The 22,631-nt window shown below is 37.4% G+C and overlaps 2 protein-coding genes across 2 annotated transcripts in view; one reads left to right on the forward strand and one right to left on the reverse strand.

Moving 5' to 3' along the window:
* The window catches only part of LOC111867781 (slowpoke-binding protein), a 274,904-nt gene that overhangs the window by 148,038 nt on the left and 104,235 nt on the right, over positions 1–22,631 (reverse strand). The gene's annotated exons all lie outside the window — the stretch shown is intronic.
* LOC111867761 overlaps positions 1–22,631 on the forward strand; it is a 134,348-nt gene that overhangs the window by 66,159 nt on the left and 45,558 nt on the right. The window lies entirely within an intron of this gene.

The following is a 22,631-nucleotide window of genomic DNA, read 5'->3' on the forward strand; positions in this document are numbered from 1 at the left end:
TATTTGAAATCTGGCAATGAAATATAAGTCTGGGTTCCTGAAATATTTACGGGTTTGAAAAACTAGAGAACATTACAATAAAATTACAAGGCTTCAGGCCGCAACTATCAGATCTTCAAGAGTGAAACTCGTGCGCTGAAAGTGAAACAATAATAGGACGGACTCAAGAAATACTGCTCGTTTAATATAATGAACTGTTACATTTCATCTCTTTGAAAATGTAATTAAACTAATTCTTTAATGTTGGCTTCGGCATCAGTGAGCCAGGTTACAATTTTCCAACTACTAGCATTGGTAGCTTTTAGTGATATTAATATTGTTATAAAGAAAGAATATAAAATGGTTGTAGTACTTTCTATCCTCATTTTCCATACACACTGTTTGCTAGTATGGGAGTGTGTCGCAGATGCCACTGAAGTAGACACAATAGAACTTTTTACTGGGGTTGGAAGGAAGAAAGGCAGAGCTCCACTTTAGTCTTTTTAATTTAGTCACACGGCAAGAAAAACTAGCGACATGTTTTGTGACCTGCATGCGGTCAGGTTTGTACTTATAAACAATTGAAATATTATTCGATTGTTGGCGTGTGCTATCCAACTAGGATAACAGATAAGGAGATAGGGACTAGCTNGGTCAGAGCTTATGTTTCCTATTCGAGTACTACAGGGGTTAAGAGCTTGGCCCGTCTAGTTGCTATATTGATAGTATTTTCGTAGTTTTCCTCAGTCCCTGTAAATAAATAACAGAAGAATGAATATATAAAATGAAATATTTTAACATGCTTATAAATCTTGTTCAGAGGTTCAAGGACGTGCTAACATTATCTTCAATCACAATGGCGCAGTAAAATTTTGTATTGCTTCATTTATCTTGTTTCTTTCGCAGTTGTTGTGTTCCTCTTGTTACAAGACTGATGTGCTACGGCCCAGGACTTTTGAACCCTTGACATGACACCACCCCCACCAAACGTATAAAAATAGGCCGTTCGTTGATTCCGCTCTTGAGAAAGCCACATACAGCATTTCATGAGGCGCCATAAAGTCTTGAGATTCGATTCGTTGCCAACGAGTTTATCTTGAAGATGAGAGTCTTATTACACTTTTAAGATGGATTTACTTATCCCCGTCTCTGTAAATCAGTATCAAACTTAGTAACAGAAACTTTTTTATTAAGTAGACACTAAGAAAGCAGGATATTTTTGTACCGATACTGTCAAAAATTCAGAATTTACAGTGTCGAACATTAGGAATATTAGTACATAATTGATTTCGAAAAATTGGGGAGGAAATGGTTGGGACATCCTCTAATACATTTTGTCGGAATTTCCATGGAGAATCTCAGGGTATCGCAGTCAGGATAGCTTGTGTTCCGGCCCAGTTTTGAACTCTGTACTGCAAGATTAAACTCAGAATCATTAGTCAGAGTGCGAACAAGAACACGAAAACCTCTAATGACAATGAGCGGAACAGAATTTACACTCGAGAGAAGGAAAACCTGTAACAAACAAAATTCCTTATAAGGTGCACTGAATATTTTCCAGAGATCAAAATTCAGTACGAAGAAAATAAGACAACCAAAAGAAAAGGGACACGCAATACTTCAGTAGGACAGAACAGGTCAATATGAATGCTATGGTATATCGAAGAATAATCTGCTACAAGAACTGGCGTACCTCTCGATCTTTTCAACATTTCTTTCTTCACTGACTCTACGGCCTCCTGTGACCCTGACCTCTGATTTTGTTTTTTCAGTTTCGTGATCATTTTACAGATGGTAGGACTCCATGGACGAGTGATCAGCTCGTCACAAGGCCTCTACCTAAACACAGGACAACACAAACGCAGAATAAACACCTACACATGCCAAACATCCATGCCTTGTGTGCGATTCGAACCCACGATCCCGGCTTCCGAGCGAAGACAGTACATGCCTTAGATCGATCGGCTTCCATGACTGGTACCTTTTCAATATACCCGTACACATTATAAAATGGAATAATATATATATTTTTTTTTATATAAGAAGAATAGGAAATATATATCTCTCTTAGATCCAAATTTCCTCTGCTTCTTTTTCTCGTTACTGTATTGCTTCTGTAAGGTTTAAAGTTTTTTTCTGCCTAATTTTAGTGCACCATTTCTCAAGTCGTGACAGTAACCTTACTTGACGGGGGTTTCAATATTTCTCCACGGATGAAGGAGTGACTTAATGATTTTTAACTAATGGAAAACTGGAACTAAATTACATGGTTCACCCAGCTCAGAATTCTTAGCTTTTACAGAATCATATATGGTACCAATGTATTTCGCAAGTTGTTTCTAAGACATACCAGTAAATTTCTGAATATATTGTCACGTGCCCGGAGTTCCGTGTCAAATAAAAACGAGTTCTTGATTGGATGATTAGATTTACTGAAGCCTTCTTGTACAATCTCTCTTAATAACAACCAATTATAGCGCTAACGTTAACTCACTTCACAAGTCACTAACACACACTAAGTCTTCTCAGTCTTCACTAGTCGCATCCTGGCAACGGATTTATAACGGTCTCACAGCAACTACAACACACTTCAAGTCTTCTTTTCGCAGGATAACTCTGTTTTACTCCGTTGTACTCCTTTATACTCGTTCTAATCTTGACTCTCATTCTCCCAATTCTAAGCTCTAATCCCCCTAGCCTCATACAGACTCTCCTTATACAGTCTCAGTTCGGACTCCATGGAAAACACGGTAGTCTCTTGTGGAGTATTATTGTGTTAGCCAACACCGTGTTGTAGCACGGTCCACAGAGAACACAACTCCTATTGCTGTGTGTTCGCGTTAACGTGTATACTAGGTTGTTGCGTAGCAATGGGTATATGCATCACATGGTTTACCCTGTTGAAAATTCTTAGCTTTTACAGAACCATATACAGTACTGATGTACTCGAGCAAGTTGCTTCCAAGGCATATATTTTTGATTATATATTTCGCAAACTTAGATATATAACCAACTTCAGAACTCTGCAGAAAAGTTTCGAAATTTCCACAACTGGAAATCTCTTCTTCAAAAAAAGGCGTAAAAATGTGCTCGTATGCTGAATGTCAATTTTCAAACATATTCTATAAAAATTAAACTAAATTCTTAACAGAATTACGATTCATCAGCAGTAGATATGATCCTTCACACTTGTGTGTAATATTTGTACATTTAATTGCAAATAATGGCAGTTACGCCTGCTCTTTCGCATGGATGTGAAAGTTCGTATTTTTCTTATGGGAAATGACATATATTGAGGATATCCGAGAAGAAAGTGCTGAACCTAAGGAAGAGGAATATGAAGATATTTTCTTAATGCAGAATTCAAATTTTGTACAGTGTCCAAGCAGGCGGGAGCCTTGGTCGATAGAAAAAAAAAACTACTCGGAGAAGTTCAACGAACGAGATTACGTTGGAGGTCTAGGCGTATATGGGAGGGAAAATGTATAAAGTATAAAAATTGTATGAGAACGCATAAACTGGACTGGTCTAGCTGAGGACAGCATCAAGTAGAGCTGTGGTTATGAAGAGCCCAACCTTCTGAGTTATATACATGTAGCCCTGTCTGTAGGCTCTGATTGCTACCCCCTTCATCATGGTTCCTTGCTTGACTTATTCTTCGAATCTGAAAATGGAGGCAACTGTTCCTCCTAAACGTCGGTTGAAGTTCAAAGAAATACACAGCGCCAGAACCCAGAAGGCATGGTTCTTCGTAAATAGATAAGGTCTGAGTACCACTTGTGAATCATATTGATATATGTTCTTGTTCCACAGCACAAGAAAGATGTCTGGTTTAGATGTGTTATGTGTGAGGTTTTCGAAGTTATATTAATTAATATTTTCAAATATTTGGTTGGTATACTGCTAAAGTATTTTCCTTTTTAAATTCTGGTTATATTAGCATATTATTATTATCTGTCTTTGACTTTATGTTATGTTTGTCCATAATGTCTCTAATTGACCTTGCGGTTGTTGAATCGGCACATAAATAATAAAGAATAGAATTATTATTATTATTATGGTAATTTATTTGTTATTTGTAATTTTATATTATTTAACTCGACGATGGGCAAAGCCAAAATAAAGTGTTATAATATTCGATTTACTTGGGTTTCTCTCAGAGCTAATTTCAATCATTGGACAACCCCTGTCAAATTTACACACATATTTAATCGCTTCAGAGCAGACTAATTGCCCCGCCGAATTAGCCTGGTCTCAAGGGTCCCAACAGAATAGCTGTCTAACCCCCCTAGCCTGAGAACGGAAAGAGACCCAGTTTCTGGAGTGTTGTATTTTCTACTTTCTAGAATATATATATATTTGTCCTGTCTCCAAGGAGTCATTATGAAAATGAAATGGTCATGGCCCAAGAAAAAGCTGTAGAGCCATCGATGAAAGAATAAATAAAAGTATCCTTATGATGCTTCGCTTGTCAGAAATTACTAATTTTCATTTCAGCTTTAAGATATCGACAATAAGAAGAGCTGAATTCGCCTGAAAACTACTTTCAGTGTACAACATAATAGTTTTTGTCGAGCTTGTTGTAAATTTTATAATGAAATATGTGAATAGATTAAGAGGACTTCCCCATTATCTTCAGTTTAATTCGCTTCGTGCCAAAATGCATATTATCTCTGACAGAAAATTAAATCGAGTAATTCTGCTGTTATTAAACAACTCCAGCCACAATCTTTAAAGACCGAAGAAGAAGATGGCGTGGCTTACAAAATGCTGATAATGATGATAGCACTGGCAGCAATTCCTTCTACGCCAACATAAAAGGGAGCCTGGATCGATAAGAAAGCAGATTTGAGGCTTAGGGCGACATGCCAGGCGAGAAAATGTTCTAACACTTGTCAACCAATAATCATAACTCTCTACACGATGTTGAACGTCACATGGGAGACCAAGATTGCGCACTTAATCATCAGATAGAGAAAGTTTTTGCTATGGCCAAATTGCTCCACTTACCCTTCTTCTTCTCGAGAGCAGAACATCGTTGTAGGCACCTTAGAAGCAAAATATGAAAGTCATTTTTGCGGACATTCAAACCTTGAACCGAAATATGTAAGACTGTTCATAGTCACCGCTACAAAAACATACATTCGACTCTCGTAAAGGAATTACAGACAATAACTGCAGCATGTAATAATTTTATTGTGTTAATCCTTTCTGGTGTATGAAGTAATTCCGAGTGGTGTTTGTACTACTTACAATTCGTTCACGTTTATCATGTATATTTCGTAATTACTATTCATCAGTATTTTAACAAATAATTTTATAATCCGTAATCAACAATTCGAAATCAGTGAGTTAAAGCAGTTATATAAAGTCTTAAATTAAATATGTGAAATTTAATAGCGTGGTACCTTGATTAAATTTCAGTTCAAACTGTGGTTCACCTCAATTTTTTAAGAGACGCTTTTCTCAAAAGTATTGATCAATTATGAATGTATCGAGTCCTTTTGGTACAGTTTGCTTTTACTTGACATGTGACACTTTAATTGTACAGGTATACATCATTTATGCCGATCGCAGTGGCGGTCCGGTTGGCATGAATTGTCCTCGTCCAAGAGGTCCCACNGGACGTTAAGGGTCGCACATTGTCTAGACAATCGGCTCAAAGATGGCGGTGAGGTTGTCAGCCTTACGCGCCGGCCGCGCTTTACTCCCAAGGAAAATTATTTAATTAATTCCTGGTATTCATTTCTGTTAGAGGTTGAGTGAACCCCAGGGTCATAGTGTTCCTCTGATACATGCCACATTACATGGTGTCACACCCAAGTCAATCACTGCCATGAGAATCTCATATCTCATGTCCCACCATCTCACCCACCTCACCTTATAAGAGCCACTTAAATGCACGAGTCTTTTCCGATGTCCTACTGAAAACTGGCATGCAGCGCTAATACAACTCGAATATTTCTGACCATAAATTTTCCTCGTTTTAATTTATATTATGGGTTATATTTCCTAAAAGCAAAATTAAATTTTAATGCTCCTTTCTTATTTGCCAGATCATGATGCACATTGATATAGGGAACTGCTATATGCTTGATCGTATTTGAATGGATAGTTTAATTAATGACTAAATTATATTTATGTGTACGTAATTTGGAGGGAGTTTTAAGATGCTCACTAATCAGTACTTCCATTGTAGCCCACCAGAAGTAGCATGTGATAGTTCTATTCGCTTTAATTCATTTCATTCTCGCATTGTTTAGGCACCTAAATACATTTATGGATCATTTCCCAGAAATTCGAATGACTTAATTGTCATCCATGAATATTTTAGGAATCATAAGGCTACATACTATGTAATAAGTATTTTTGCATAAAACTGAGGGCTTGTAGAGACTGGGAAGTGTAATAGGAATACCTATCGCCCCATCGAAGGGGTTTTCTACCTTCTAACCATTCATAGTCACGATACAAGCTCGAGGTTTAGCATTTCAAGCATAAAGCGTACGCCATTTTGTTATTTCTTTTCGATTTCTGGCAACAGCAAGAAATATCTTTCCCCTCCACAGCGGCAGTTGTGTTCTGGGTGCACTCAGCATCCTATATGGTAAGTACGGGGGCTAATTCCCTGCGGTTAAAGTGGCTAGGGCGTGAAGCTAACCACTCACTTCCATCCAGTGCCAAAGTTAAAAATTCGTGGATCCATACTTATGCTTCTCCATACGCTTATATGGAGTGGCCCTTAATTAAGAACATGGACAACTTTATTTCATGTTTTTGTTATTACTATTATTAGTAGTAGTAGTAATAGTAGTAGTTTTAGTAATAGTAGTAGTAGTAGTAGTAGTAGTAGTAGTAGTAGTAGTGATAAAAATTATAATAATAGTGGTAGTAGTAGTAGTGTAAACTTCATCTTTAGTAAAATAAATGTTTTATATTATATAGCAATGGAAATTGATATAGGGACAACGCACAAACACGTTGCTTCTGTAACCGGACTGGGTGTGTTTCAGTTTGTTTTCATAAAAGACAAATCGCAGATTCATTTCTGCAGGTGTACGTTTTATATAATTCAGACCGTTAACTAATGTTGTATTACCAGAACTTGTATGTACACAGTGACTAAAACGATACTGAAAATTTCGGAATGTTGGAAGATGAAACAATGGGGACGGTTTCAGCTAATTAATATAGAATGTATACCCTAGTTCTGAAAATATTAATTAATTGAAGGACGTAATCAGATATTAGAAACACTACACTTGGTTCTTTTTTTCTGCAGAATACTGCATGTAAGTTATTAAAATTGAGTGATTTTGAAACAGCATTATGAAAGGAAATTGAGGTGGAAACAACTAAAAAAGTTAGAATCTACTAAACAGAAAAGGACAGAAGTGCATTACAATGAGTAGTAGACTCTCAGATAAACTTTCCGAGCAAATAAACAAATAAATATATTTTCGTCCTCAAATTCTAGCGGCCTCTGCCTGATGTACTTCTTCCGCCTTAGGGTTTAGAGCCAAGTTCTGTGCTGAAGCTGTTCCAGCACTGCGCCCGCAGACTGCTAAATCAAGATGGCTGCCGCAATGAAGGCCGAATCGTTAGAGCATTTTCAACATACGACACAGTTAACATCCGAGAGCCGATGTCAAAAGCCTATGTCAAATATGAATGGTTCAGTTTATTTAACATTTATTCAAAATTAACGGTGTTATCTTCAGGATTAAACTTACAGTGTAATGCCAAATGATGGCTGGTGAAAGATTAAAGTCGTTAAGACATGCGGATGAAAGCAGCCTTACCTAACCTGAGGTACAGTACTTGCATTTGTCTGGCAGGACTAGATAATATCGTATAGTCTCTTTCAGGAGAGCCCGTGCTCGGGCCAAGATTTCAAATCATAACTTCTATATAATATGCAGCATTGGTCCTTGCGATTAGACCGGGATGATTAAGTTAGTATAACTGTCATAACTCCATTGTTTTCGCAAAGTTATCAGCTTCTGAGGGCCGGTAACGGTAGCCGAGCGGTCTAAGGTATGCACTGTCTTCGCTCGCTCGGAAGCCGGCATCGTGGGTTCGAATCCCACTCAGGGCATAGATGTTTAGTTTGTGTGTGTGTGCGTTCTTCTGTGTTTGTGTACAGGTAGAGGCCTTGTGATGAGCTGATCACCCGCCCAAGGAGTCCTACCGAAATTGTAAGATCTAGAAAAACCGAAGTGAACGAGAAGTTCATGGAAGTAGGCATAGGCCCACTGGGACTGTAGTGCCAAGGGGAAAAATCTGAGTTGAAAAGTAAAGGTAGAGCTGTCCCTGTGCTGAACTAATTAAGCACTATGCCATGAATACATATGGGAGACTGGGTGTATAGATCCATATTTTCTTGACCTCGACAATAGTTGGGGCAGTGGTCAGTTTCACGGTCCGGCAGCTTTAATCAAGGGGTAAGTAAAGACACCCCCTCATTGTGTATGAGGTTTGGTGAACCCCAGAGCCGATCTGGAAGATTGGAGAAGTGAAAATTCTTGACTTTACCGGGACTCAAACTCCGACAACTCTGTCGTCTAGCCCATAGTCATTCGCTATACAGACTACGCTATCATTAAAATAAAAATTAGTTCTCAGAAATTTATGCACTGACATATATTCGCAAAGGAAAAATGTAAATTTTCTTTCCTCTCAATCTCAAGTGTAAATTTCAGAACACTGTATTGTGGGATACTGCAATTAGAGCAAACCGACTGTAATGGAATTCAGTTTATTGTTAAGTATAGAAGCATGAATTTTATTTCCTCAGTTTCATGTAGCCGTGATGGTCTCAAGTTATCAAGACGAATTGGAGCAAGACTGAGAATAACTTTGCCATTTCCGGCTCCATTGTCGCCTGTTTAACAATTTCCTGACGTGTCAGAATACACTCTTTTTACAATGTACTTCATTTCTGTTCTAGTGACTAAGATTTTAAGGAAATTACATTTAGAATAAGACGTGTCAGCCTTGCCCAGGTCTGTTAGCCTTTACTACCGTAGAACTTCCCTTGATTTGTATTTACGGTAATTTATAAAGTTATATAAGATTTTTAAACAAAAAATGTTAAAAATTTAACTAGTATAATTTAATTAGCCGATCATAGTGGCCGCGTGGTCTAAGGTATGAAATCTCTTCGACAGCTCAAACAAAGGGATCGTGGGTTCGAATTCACTCAAGGCATGGATATCTGCTTTTGTTTATTCTGTGTTCGTATTAGGTAGCGGTCTTGTGATGGGCTGATCCACCGTCAAAGGAGTCCTACCGACTGTCTTATGATTAAGATAGTGCACTGAAACGAAATGTTCTATGGATGTCCTACGCTCAAAGTGGGAGCAACATGAATATAAGAAGAAAATGCCTTAATTCTGGGTGCACTATCGCCATTAGGTTTTCTCGAATTTCTTGCCAATTGCATAGTTCTTAGGCGGACCGGAATTTTAGCGTGACAGTAATAACCTTAAAGCACTCAGCTAAGAACGGTTTTTTTCCTGGCGCCGGCATAATCTTGGGAGCCATGGCTCTTGTCCAGTGGCTTGGAGATTTATTAAGCGGAGCATGCATGAAACTCTCTCCTGATAAATTACACTCACTTCTTCCCTTTCGCAGGATAAACTTACGAAGACTTTTCGACAAGAGCTACTTCCTTTTCTTGAAATTTTAAATTCATTGTGTAAATTACATTTCACTATTAAGTATCTTAATTACGAGACTTGTAAATCATACTATTAACATGGTCTTTATTGTAATCTTTAGAAAAATATGACATCTAGGCTTGTGCTGACGAAAACAAGAAAACAGCTCGGGTCAGTAGCTCTTGCTCTGAGTATTCCCAACGTCCTGAGGAGGAGATGCTTTATCGCCACTCCTTTTCAACTTCGTTTTAGGATATGCCATTAGGAAGGTCCAGGGAAACCAGGTGGGACTGAAATTAAACGGGACACATCAGTTGTTGGTCTTTGCCGATGATATGAATCTACTGGGTGATAATGCAGATACCATAAAGAGAAACACACAAACTTTAACTGACGCAAGGAGGTTGGTCTATAAATAAACACTGAGAAAACTAAGTATGTGCTGCTGTCTTGTCACCAAAATGCAGGGCAAAATCATGACATAACAATAGAAAACAGATGTTTTGAAAATGTATCACAGTTCAGATATTTGGGTACAACGATAACAAATCAAAACCTGATTCAGGAGGAAATTAAGAGGAGATTGAATTCGGGTAATGCTTGCTATCATTCAGTCCAGGACCTTTTGTCTTCTCGTCTGCTGTCCAAAAACAAAAAAATTAGAATTTACAAAACTATAATCTTGCTGACGGAGAGTTTCATGGAGGTAGGCCTAGGCCCAAATGAGGGCTGTAGCCCAAATGAAAAAAAAAGCTTGCCTGTGGTTCTGTATGGGCGTGAAACTTGATCTCTAACATTAAGGGAGGAACATAGACTGAGGGTGTTTGAGAACAGGACGTTGAGGAGAATATTTGGACCGAAGAGGGATTAAGTGATAGGAGGTTGGAGAAAATGCATAATGAGGAGCTTCATAACTTGTACTTTTCTCCAAGTATAATTAGAATGATCAAGTCAAGGAGAATAAGATGGACAAGTCATGTAGCACGAATGGGGGAGACGAGGAATGCGTATAGGACATTGGTGGGAAAGCCAGAAGGAAGGAGACTACTGAGAAGACCAAGGCATATGTGGGTGGTCAATATTAAAATGGATCTTAGAGAGATAGAATGAGATGGTATGGATTGGATTGACCAGTGGAGGGCTCTTGTGAACACGGTAATGAATCTTCTGGTTCCATAAAATGCTGGGAAATTCTTGAGTAGCTGCACAATTGGCGGCTTCTCAAGAAGTGCTCAGCTTCGTAAGTAAGTAAGTAAGTGAGATTTAGAACTATAATGAGTAGTTAGTTAATTTTAAACTATATAAGAAACTGTATGGGTCAAAATTATTCTTCCCTCTCAGAAACATTTACATAAATCGCGGAAACAAAGAGATGTTTTACGAATGGCTTGCAATCTTAACCGCGCAACAGACCACTGTAGGTCGCGGTGCAAGGGCCAAGAAGGCTCACCCCTTATATATTCATTCATTCAAATCCTAAGGTTTCTATGCAGTAGTAAAGTATGACCAATTTTATGAATGCAAAAATTCCAACCAGATAAAAACCATTTAATTTTCCTCTAATTCTCAGAAGGAATTCGTTTCTCACGGTCTTCTTGTCAACATGTAAAAGTGCTCTAAATTCGATGTAATTAGTAGAACAGTATCTATAATATATTATTTCAAGGCAGAATGTGGCATAGGGAAAATATGACGTAAAATCGATGTGACATGATTTCAAACTTACGAGGGAATTTTAGTTCGGCACTTAAAGTGAAAGTTTAAAGTTTAGTTTGAATTTCGTGAAAGTAAAGTGCAAATTTTATAAGTGGTGTTTTCAAACCCAATGTTTAATTTGTAACTTTATAATTGCTAAGTCGTGTACATTAAATGAAAGTGGGCATACTTCAATATTTCCCTTCCATTCGTTGAAGCTTGCTTTTGAAGCCTGGACTTGCTCCAGGAACTGAGATATTAGCTTCTGCTTGCAGAGACCTCGCCCTCTTCGGATTAACGAACCTGACTAAGAGCTCTGCTTTGTTCAGCATCTCCGAATGAAACTGAAGCAGGAGTGTGATAGTCTACAGCACAACAAAGAGTCATAAGAGGAGGTTTTCAGTGCATCAAAAGACGGTGATGCCTACTGAAGGAAACGTCCATCGATGACGTCAACTATTCCGAATTGCACAACAATCTCTTTGTCTGTAAGAATATAGATTTCTGGAATATGCGAAGTAGAATATTTAAAAAAGTTCGTACAATTAATTTTCGCTTAGAAGAATCTTCTGGAATATCAGGCTACGTAGCAAGGTAGAAGTTAACTTACGTTTCGGATAAATATACTGGTTACATTTTCGGTGTCTATGACTAAGCCAAAGCAAGACCAACAAAATACAGAGCTCTACTTGCTACTTGTTTCGTGTTAATTTCTTGCTTGGCTTATTTTTCGATCAGAAAGATAGAAGCGACATATTCCTCCGAAACGTTCATTGACTTTCAGCTGTTTACATGGCTTTACATCTTATTAGGTATAACTCTCCAGAATCAACAAAATGTCGTCTTAATGAACATGTGCTTTTTTATCTAATCAACTACCAAACATAATATTCACTCCTTATCTTTTGTGATGTTAATGTTTTAAAACGATGTTTTGGATTAACAAATTAAAAAAATGCTACAAATTGGACTACAATTGAGTCCAACCGTTATTAAAGACATATAATTTTATATACTTCTTTTCTTTTATGATTATTTATTGCTGATGAAATTCTGTTATTTAACATTTATTTATTATTCGTGTCATAAAACGAAATGATCGATATAAATTTTATACCTCCAGATAATATCCCTGAAATGGACTGACTTCAGTCACTTCAAAGACTTTCTAATTTACATCGTAGTTTTTACTTATACGATGTAATATCAAAACTTTTATTAACACTGGCTGTGAATTCAACCTTAATGAAATTTTAATACAACGCAAAATATAATCATAAGTTTGAGGTTAACTATGTAACTATATGTTTTATTTAAGGTACACCATAGTTAATTAGTTGCAGATGCAATTCTATGTTCCAAAGTTATAAACATCTATCATTTACTACATTTGATACATTTACACATTAAAACTATTTCAAACCAAACTTCAGTGTTACCTTGTTCTATAATTCATGGACAAACATTTATTTCAATGAGGACTTTGTAAGAAAGTTTATACATTTCCTAAAGTATGATTAATATTTATATATTAAAAACTAAAACTAAGTTTAATTTTCGACATTCAAATATGGACCCATAACACCAGATATCAGAAATATCTGACAACAGTGTCCCAAAGTAAACGTAAGGATGGGCAGACAAGAACGACTTTCATATTACGCATTTACTTTACGCACAGGTGAAGTGACTTTTCAATAGTTCGTCTATTTTCAAAGATCAGACCCCCATGAAAGCAAACTGTTAAAATTGACGCAAATGCAAATAATCTGCACTGTATATATGTGTCCATATCCTTATGCTCAGGTATCTGTCTGAAAGACAAAGGCGACTGTTTGTCACTGAACAATTAGTGAATAGACAAACCAAACTTAATCTAGGATTTAATTGTGTTTCAAACATCCAAGCAATTTCGTCTTAATTCGCACAAAAATGCAGCCTGTATTTTTCATTTGGTTATGTTCAGTACTTTTGAATTTATTGTGAAATATTCTATTTCGTAACAAGTACCGATTTGACGTTCCACTAATACAGTAAAAAGCATATAATCATTCAAGTTGTTGGGCGTATGATATAGGTAATATATATAATTTGTCGATAGTGTAGTTGGTTGAGGCGCTAAGCTACAAGATGACGGTTTTGGGTTCGATTACCGATGATATCATCAGAATTTTCAATTGACTTATCCTTCCAGCCTCACTATGACCTTGGGGTCGATTCAGGCTCTAATATAAAAGAGTACCAGGAATCATCCTGAGGATGATGGGGGGCCGGCTAGTAAGGCTGACAACCTCACCGCCATCTGTGAGCCGACTGCCTAGAAAATGTGGGAGCCTCAACATCTCACAATCCCATGGGCCTTCATGGCCTGTTGGTGGGAGAGTTTTACCTATTTTTTACCATATTTTCTTAATTATTTACAAAGCTCAACTGTGTTTACTTCTTTTCCCTTTTTTACACTCCTGAGTGAAAATCTCTTCTGCTCTAAAATTTCTAACAGCATATTCAATTGTTCTCTGTTCCAGTACATCGTTATAAGTATATAAAATAATGCTACTGGGAAAAGTTTCCTTTCTGCTATATACTTTAGATCATTGTTTCATTCCACAGAAACACAAGTAAATTGAATTTGTGTTAACACACAGATTCGTCGTACCATTAATTTTTAGAATCTTCATTTTAAAACTGCAATACCGAATGTTATACTGTAATGGCAACTTTGAGTAATTTAAAAGTTTCTTTCGAACAACCAATTCTATTCATTCTAATTTCCAATTCAAACAAATATCATGGTTTAGAACTACTATCTGCTTCGTATTAATATCTTGAATTACTTATTTTTCAACCCTGAAGAAAGAGGCAATATATGCCTCCGAAACGACCGCTGGCTTTCAACCGATAACACTGCGTTATATTCTGAAAGAAAGAACTCTTCATAATTTATAACTCCAAATTATGCAAATCGTTCTCTTATATTTCCTGAAAGGCAGTAATATTCATAAACATTTTCTTAATTTTGCTGTCACATAGAAGCAAAGAAGCTGTGGGTTTCCGGAGACTAATACCTTGTCTCACAGCTCACAATACGACTAATGAGACATTCACAGATCCAGTTATTACCAATAAGTTTAAAATGCTTATACCGAAAGAAAGGATAAACATCTTTATATAGTAATAAATTTAGAGATTTCATGACCACCAATATTAAACATTCACAATTTAAATTATGTATGAAGATATCAGAAATATGTTGAACTATCAGATATTTAATCACGGTAGCCGAGCGGTCTAAGGCATGCACTGTGTTCGCTCGCTTGGAAGCCGGGATCGTGGGTTCGAATCCCACTCAGGGCATGGATATTTGTGTGCGTTTTTCTGTGTTTGTCTACAGGTAGAGGCCTTGCGACGAGCTGATCACTCGCCCAAGGAGTCCTACCGAATGTGTAAGATCTAGTAAACCGAAGTGAAACGGAGAGTTTCATGGAGGTAGGCCTAGGTCCAAAATTGGGGCTGTAGTGTTACAAAAAAAAATCAGGTATTTAAATCGTCTTAGGATAAGCTTATCAACACATGCGCTGTAGAGCTACTGACTCCAGACTTCTTGTCATCTTCTAAACCGCCACACCTTCAGTTACAGCATTAAACAAAGCAAAACAGATACAGAAAAATCATTAGCAAACATTGAAAATGAAACATTTTGGCGCCAAAGTGGCATGAAAGTAACCGAAAATGTAGTCACTAATGCAAACAATATTCTCTAGCTCTGGTGAAATGAAGGGAATATAACCTTCATTAGAATTTGAGGGCCACCAGCGGTCCACGGCCTGCCGGTTAATGAACAGCGTTCTAGAGAAAACGCAACAGTGGTGAAAATCGCGTTCTCCTACAATCCAAAAGTTCTACGAACACTTCTTTCAGATTAAATATGCTTCAGTATAATTGTTCTTTCAATTTCCAACTGAAAGAACTGGACTCTTATTAATAACAAATATTCCTTCAATAAAAAGTGTAAGACCTATGACACCCGTAATATATTATCATGTGAGGGGGTGACTATAGACGAGGTTTTGTACTGGAGATTGCATTTATTGACCATTTTAAACACGACTCGTTACTACAACTAATTATAGCGCCACACTTTACAAATCACAAAAAACAGCCAAGTTCTTCCAGCCTACAGTGCCTTCACTAATCTCCCCTGGTAGTGGCTTCCAAGAGTGCGGATTGTTCAGCTGCATCGATCAAGTCTTCTCTCCACGGACTGACTTCCAATAGACTACTAACAACTGACGAAGCTCAGAGTTATCGTCAGAGCCATGAGTTACTTCACGACTGACGGTTTACCGCTAATCAGTTTTTCTTGGCGGAAAGACCCTTGAGGTTCACGACCAGAGATTTTTTTTGCAACTAAATCCTTTTGTTCATAGTCCTCATATAACATCATCTCTAACGAGAGGATGGGTTCGTCTGTCATGACTAGGCTTCACATTTGTCAAATGTGCGTATGGCACATATAGTACTTTATTGAGCTATATACAAGTTCTCTGTCAGTCCGGGCTCTGCATAGCAAATCATGTCTTGTCTCGCTTATGTTATACTACAAAGTTCTGAACTACATCCCACTTATAACCCATTGACATGGACAGCATAGAGAACACAGTTGTAGTTAACTGTTGCTTTGGAGATATGTTTACCTCACCGCTACAAAACAAAGGCCGCGGCGAAGGACACAGAAAACACCGCTTCGAAAAGTTTCTCTGTTCCTCTGTTTTTCCGTGTTGATTCTTTACCGTTGGAACCTGTTTGTGTTCTATCGCTACCTCCTAACATGTCAACTCGCTCCAGTATTACTCTTACTGTATTACAGCGATTTCAGTAAAGATTTACATGTGGCAGAAATCTCTTCATAACTACTGGTGTAAAAATTTTATGCAGAATTCAAATTTGTACAGCACATGATAACAATGCTTCTGGCGTTAAAATATGAAGAGCTCTTGCTTTGAGGTAATGATTGCGTCCATATGAATTTAATGAAATATATTACTTATGCTTTTTAAATCTTGCCTATGTTTCTTTTGTGGTAAATTATATTTCTTTTGACAATCCGCCGAAGACATTTTTTTATTGCTAGTAGGTGGGACTAAGTCCCTTGTACTACGGCCACTTCTGGCCTATTGTACCAGCCCCAGATGATAGGTGAGGGTGATTGTGGAGCAATTGGTGGAATGAAGATTTGGCAGGGGAAACTGAAGTATTCGGAGAAAACCTGCCCCAGCGGCATTTTTTCCAAAAAAAAATCCCACTTGACCAGACTCGGATCGAACCCGGGCCGCCGCGGTGGGATGCCAGCGACTAACCGCTTGAACTATGGCGGGGCCCTGCGCCCACCGAACACATACTATAAGACATAATTTTCAGAGTCAGGTAGCCCACGTAGTTAACTCGTGTTACGAAATATTTCAGGGAGCAGCTTATGAGTAATGTAGACCTATATCTCATTCAGTTAGATAGTTTTGTCAAATACCGCACTAAACTCAGATATAGAACAAATTAAGCTCCTACGCACCTTCATTTCTCTCTAAGTTATGTGCTTAATTAAATTATACACTCACGAAGCTCCATGGACCCTCTTGCTTGACATTCATTGTCTGGGAGTCGGGAAGTATTACCATTAATTCCGAGGCCCAATACACCGAGATTTTAATTACTAGCATGACGAAGTTAGGATTATTGATGTGCCAGAATCCAAGGGCTCATGTAGCACAGCAAGCTTATTGAGACAAATAGCTAGTACTGTCGTAAATCACTCCAGGGATGGGAGTGAAGCATGCATTAGCAATGCATAAATAGTTTGAACCCTCTTTGTGAATAATTAATAAATTTATTCAGGTATCTCCATAACAAACCGTAGAGGCCCATAGGGTTGTGAGAGGTTGAGGATCCCATATTTTCTAGGAAATCGGCTGACAGATGTCGGTGAGGTTGTCAGTCTTACGTGCAGGCCGCCTTTTACCCTTCCCCCCCCCCCTGATTTTGCCTGATACTCATTTATGTTAGAGGGTGGGTCGACTCCAGGACCATATTGCGGCTGGAAGGATTGGATCAATTTAAAAAATTCACCTCATCGGGATTCGATCCCGCCACCTTCCGGCTTGTAGCATAGTGCCTCAACCAACTACGTTAGTGCTGCAGTATTAAAATTATTTTTAATTCTGTACCAGTCCGTCACTTAAAAAAAAGTAAAGCTATCCCTGTGCCAGATCGTGAAGGCCCATAGGGTTGTGAGACATTAAGGGTCCCACATTATCTAGACAAGCGGCTCAAAGATGGCGGTAAGTTTGTCAGCCCTACGCCCCGGCCGCGCTTTACTCCCCAGGAAAATTATTTAATTAATTCTTGGTACTCATTTCTGTTGGAGGCTGAGACAACCCCAGGGCCATAGTGCGGCTGGAAGGATTAGGTCATTTGAAAAAAATTCAATTACCTCATCGGGACTTGAACCCGCGACCTCCCGGCTTGTAGCATAGCCCCTCAACCATCTACGCTACCACGTGCCCCAAGCCAGTAACTTAATGAAAGTAAAACTATATTTAACGTTGAAAATTAAAGTTCTAACTCCAAATTAAATTTAATTTAATTTAATTTCATATGAAACGTTATTAGAAGGATCTGAGCAGTGAAACCACCGATTACCGCATGATTTACATATATGTCTAAAGTTGAATCTGTGTTTTCATTAGGCACAAAAAGTTCTTTAAACAAATTATGGCACTTTATTTGTTTGCAGTTCTTTCAGTCTATAATGTTAGGGTAGAAATACGAGTATTTATAAGCAAATAATTATAATTTCTGCAAATCTGTCCATTTCTGTGTTTAACATCCACATGTAGGTTCAGAGTGTGACATTACATTTGTCACATACATATTGAAATCTGTAATTTCCTCATATTTGGAGCTGTTAACACGTAACTAATATTTCCAAAATAACTGTTACAGACAAATGTATGACTTATTAACGTGCAAGTTTTCACTTTTCTGGTGAAAAATGATTAGCATATAAGGTGAAATTAAAGTCATTCCTGTTCTTAATTAATTAAGCACTACTCCGTGAAGACGTATGGGAGAGTGGAGGTATAGCTCCACGTTTTCTTGAACTCGGCACTAGTTGGAAGTGAGTGGTAAGTTTCACGGCCTGACCGCTTTACCCCTGTGGAAAGAGCACCCATTACCAACTGGATAAGAGGCTGGTTGGGCCCTAGAACTGGTCTGGATGACAAAGAAAATAAAAATTTCTTGACCCTACTGAGACTCGAACTCCGACCCCTAGGTCGTACAGCCCATAGACAATGTCTACACTGACAGCGCTATCCTGGGTCCAAGGTTCAGTGGGTACCGTGAATAAACTGAAAACAAATACAGATTTTCTGAGACCATTATTTTGTTTTACATTCTACAAAAACAAAAGTTACCATATTTTTAAAAATCTATTATCATATAAATTGCGTGCAAATTATACTTGGCAGCGCTAGAATCACTTCAACCTTGAACTTTCGCACAGAAAGCATAATGATAAGAGTAAGCGTAGGAAATTCGTATCAAGAGATGTAGGGTTGCGCTTGTTAATATGGTGTTCATGTAAAAATTTCGAACTTTTATTAGTTTTTCCAGATTAGCTAGAGGGGCAGACATCCGTTTAGACAAAAGCACGAAAACGTGACAAAATATGCCTGAATTTCCACATAGCTGAGAACAGCAGAACAGAAATATATTCTCTTTTATCTCGTATAAGATGACATAAAAAGATTCTTACATAAACCGAAAGGTAAGTTCATATACAATATATTAAGTAAACAGTTAATAAAAGAGATCTGAATAAAAGGTCTTGAGTAGAAGTCAGGTTAAAAAAATGAGCAGGAATTAAGAAATTTGAGTTTTCAGTGTTTGTGTTTGTCCTCAAATTAACCTATATGCTTACAAGCAAAGGATTTTATACCTTCGCACTAGTGATGTATTAGATTTGATATAATTCGGATCTCCTCTTTTTCAGATATTCCATTATAACGTAACTTTTACAAAATGGGAGCCTTTGGACTATTCCCTTTCCTTTTATTTTTATGTCACACTCTGTTTGGAGTGAACGGAAATACACGAAATGGTTCAGGAATGCATTGAATAGAGTCAGGATGTGATGTAATTCCCTTTACTTCCCGGAATAGGATGCTTCCCTTGTGCTGTCGACTAGATACTTGCCAAGGAACAAGCATTGTTTGGTGCGGAAGAGTTCCTTCCCGCGATGAGAGCCATCCCTTCTTGTCTCGAGGTAAAAGCAATTGAAATCTGAGAATGAAGTCATGTCGTCATATAATAGGATTAATAGTCACCTTTCCTGACATCTCTGTTTCCAAACAAACGCGACAGAAGTCAGCCTTAATAGAGATAAGACTACGTAAATTTGTACAACTCATTTCTCAGGACAGCCTGCTTGTTCACAAAAGATGTGAGAATACATACCAGAGAGCTTAACAGAAATTTCTACAGACTATTTGGGATTTAAATGCGAAAAAAGAAATTGAATGAAATAGCGTCACCAAGAGCAAGGAACACTGAAAATAGAAACATATATAGCAAATTGTCCTTAGTTATCATAAAACGTTGCGAAGAAGCCAGTTTTTTATTCGGAAGTTCCTGGTTTCCAATCTCATTTCGAAGACCGGGTATACTGGTTGAGGGCTTTCGTCGTTTTCTTTAGTATCTCCTGACAGAACTCTAAATATTGCTTAAAGAAAGGCAACGATTGCTTTGATCCATTCAGAACTTCATCCGAAGTAAAAAGAAATCGACGCCATATAAACTGTGTAGCTGGATAAGAGTCGTTACATGACATGAGAACTAATGGTTCAATGTATTAAGAGCATATGTAAGGTCTTAGTCTATTGTTTAAAATTCTTGTAACAACAATGCAAAAGAGAATCTGTACAAAAGACATTTTTTACCTTTAACTCTCCGCGTAATTTTTATTTGCTACAGTTTGTGCGAGTCAAATGCTTTATATCAAATTATAAGATATTTAAATAACTATACTCCGAGATACAAGCAGCGATATTAGAAACAAAATATATTAAAATATCTGCTCTGGAAATTCTCAGTTCTCCATTATAATCTCTTTACTTTGCACAAATCTTCCCTCATGATATCACAACACAACATAAATTGAACTTATATGTTATATTCATTTGTATGCAATATTGAGTACCGCCAGGAAAATACGGGACATGAATCACTGTCAACTGGCAGACGAAACAAAAGTATTCCGGTGGTAATCTTCTTGCCATGAAAACTTAACCAGGAGCAGAGACAAAGCTCAACACCTACCTATTCTATCCATAGATCAAGGAGGTTATCAGTTTCACTCTTAGAGTCATTCCGTGCTAACCAAAATGTGTTAGTTGAAGCCCCAAAGCCGGTCTGGACAATGCTGCAAAAATAATAAATTCTTTCTTCGCCGAGAATCGAGCCCTCGGTCGTTAGTTTACTGGCTGAGCTACTGATATAAATATTAATCTAATACTGAGGCTTGCAATACTATCTCTTACTTTGTACACTTGGCATATCAAAAAACAATACATTTCTCTGGGAAAGTGAGAACAACATTATTTTGAAAGCTTGGATGTTGAGTTTGATGCGAATAGAATGTAACAACCTTTTGCACATCATTTAATGTTCGACAAATGTCTGGTTCACCGTCTTATGTGCAACGCTTCTTTCTAAACTTATATCAAAATTTCTTTTATCACACAATGTGTTATTTAAAAGTTTCTGTACATTGCACTACATGTTTCGACCGGCATTGATTATCTTCAGGTGTTTAAAATTGTTGGTGAAAACTGCTTTGCTTCCGTTTTGCGGTTCTAGATCCGTCTAGCCATACAACACAACAAGACGGGCCAGCCAGCACCATGTAGTACATTAAAATATAACCATCCGGGACATTAACACATATACAAAAATAATAACATAAGATATTAAAACATGTTACAGATACACGAGTGCGTTAATGGGAGTACACATCATAACCACAAAGAGGAAGCACAGCAGTTTTCATAAAAATTCTTAAACACCTGATGATGACCAATGTCGGTCAAAACTTGAAGCTCAAAGTAGAGAAAATTTTAAGTAATTTTTAAAAAGAAGGACTGTGTGATATAAAAACGTTTTAAATGAGTTCTAAAAGGACGCGTTGCACGTAAGACGGTGAATCAGTGATATTTGTCGATAATAAGTGAGTAGAAAATGCCTCCGAATGATGGGTTTCAACTTGGCACAGAAATCAAACTATATTAGACATGATTCTTCCTACTTCCTTGGCTTAGTCTTCGACCCGAAGTTGGAGCCAGCAGATCTTCCGAAACGTCGGTAATCTTCTACATACCATATGGCCTCAAATTTTAGGAGAAAGTGTACTTCAAATTCAAATTATGTGGTGTTTATCTCCGTGTATTTATAGAAATTTATAGTTGTTTTTAACACTAATAAAGAAATATACAAATTTCTGTCTCTCCTTTGTATTTTCACTGATCGCAAAAGAAAATTGAGAAGCTTAAATTGAGGAAATCATTTTTACCTTTGTTGTATGTTTCGTATTCGAAATAACCTTAAATCGTATCTGAAAACTGGAGTTAAAATATTTTATTTAATTCAGTTTAGATACATAAGATATTGAAGTAACCTATCACTTTGTATTTTACACACTGAATACAAACAGTTCCATGTTCAGTGGGATCAAAGAGTATGGTTCCGGTTGGTAGCCCTGCAAAAAGAGCATTCATATACAGTTCTAAGGAAAAGTTTAATTTATCTAAAACTGAATATGGATGTATACACAATTGTTTTAAATTCGTTGAAAATACAATTCACTAAATCTTCAGGAAAGTTGTAAATAAGCTCTAAATATTCAAATAGATTGGAAGTGAATGATAAAAAGCATCGGATAGACAGATATAAATCTAAAGCAGTGCTCAGATATTAGAGATATTTATTAAACGCTATGAAAATATACTATTCTCATCTTAATAAGAGCCAGCCTGCAAAATATCCCCTCCCTCAGTGACGCGTTTGGAACAACAGAAAAGATAAATGTGTGGTGTCGACATGGACGTCCATCTATGTTAAGCTAACGGCAACACGAGAGGGACGACCATGTATGCTGGGAAGCCAGGAGTGGGTGAAATTCAATAGATGATTGCAATGGCACAGAACATTCGAAATTAATGGCGTTTTCTGGTTGTACGATTTAAA

Source organism: Cryptotermes secundus, unplaced genomic scaffold, assembly GCF_002891405.2.
Source record: "Cryptotermes secundus unplaced genomic scaffold, Csec_1.0 scaffold116, whole genome shotgun sequence".
Taxonomy (NCBI): domain Eukaryota; kingdom Metazoa; phylum Arthropoda; class Insecta; order Blattodea; family Kalotermitidae; genus Cryptotermes; species Cryptotermes secundus.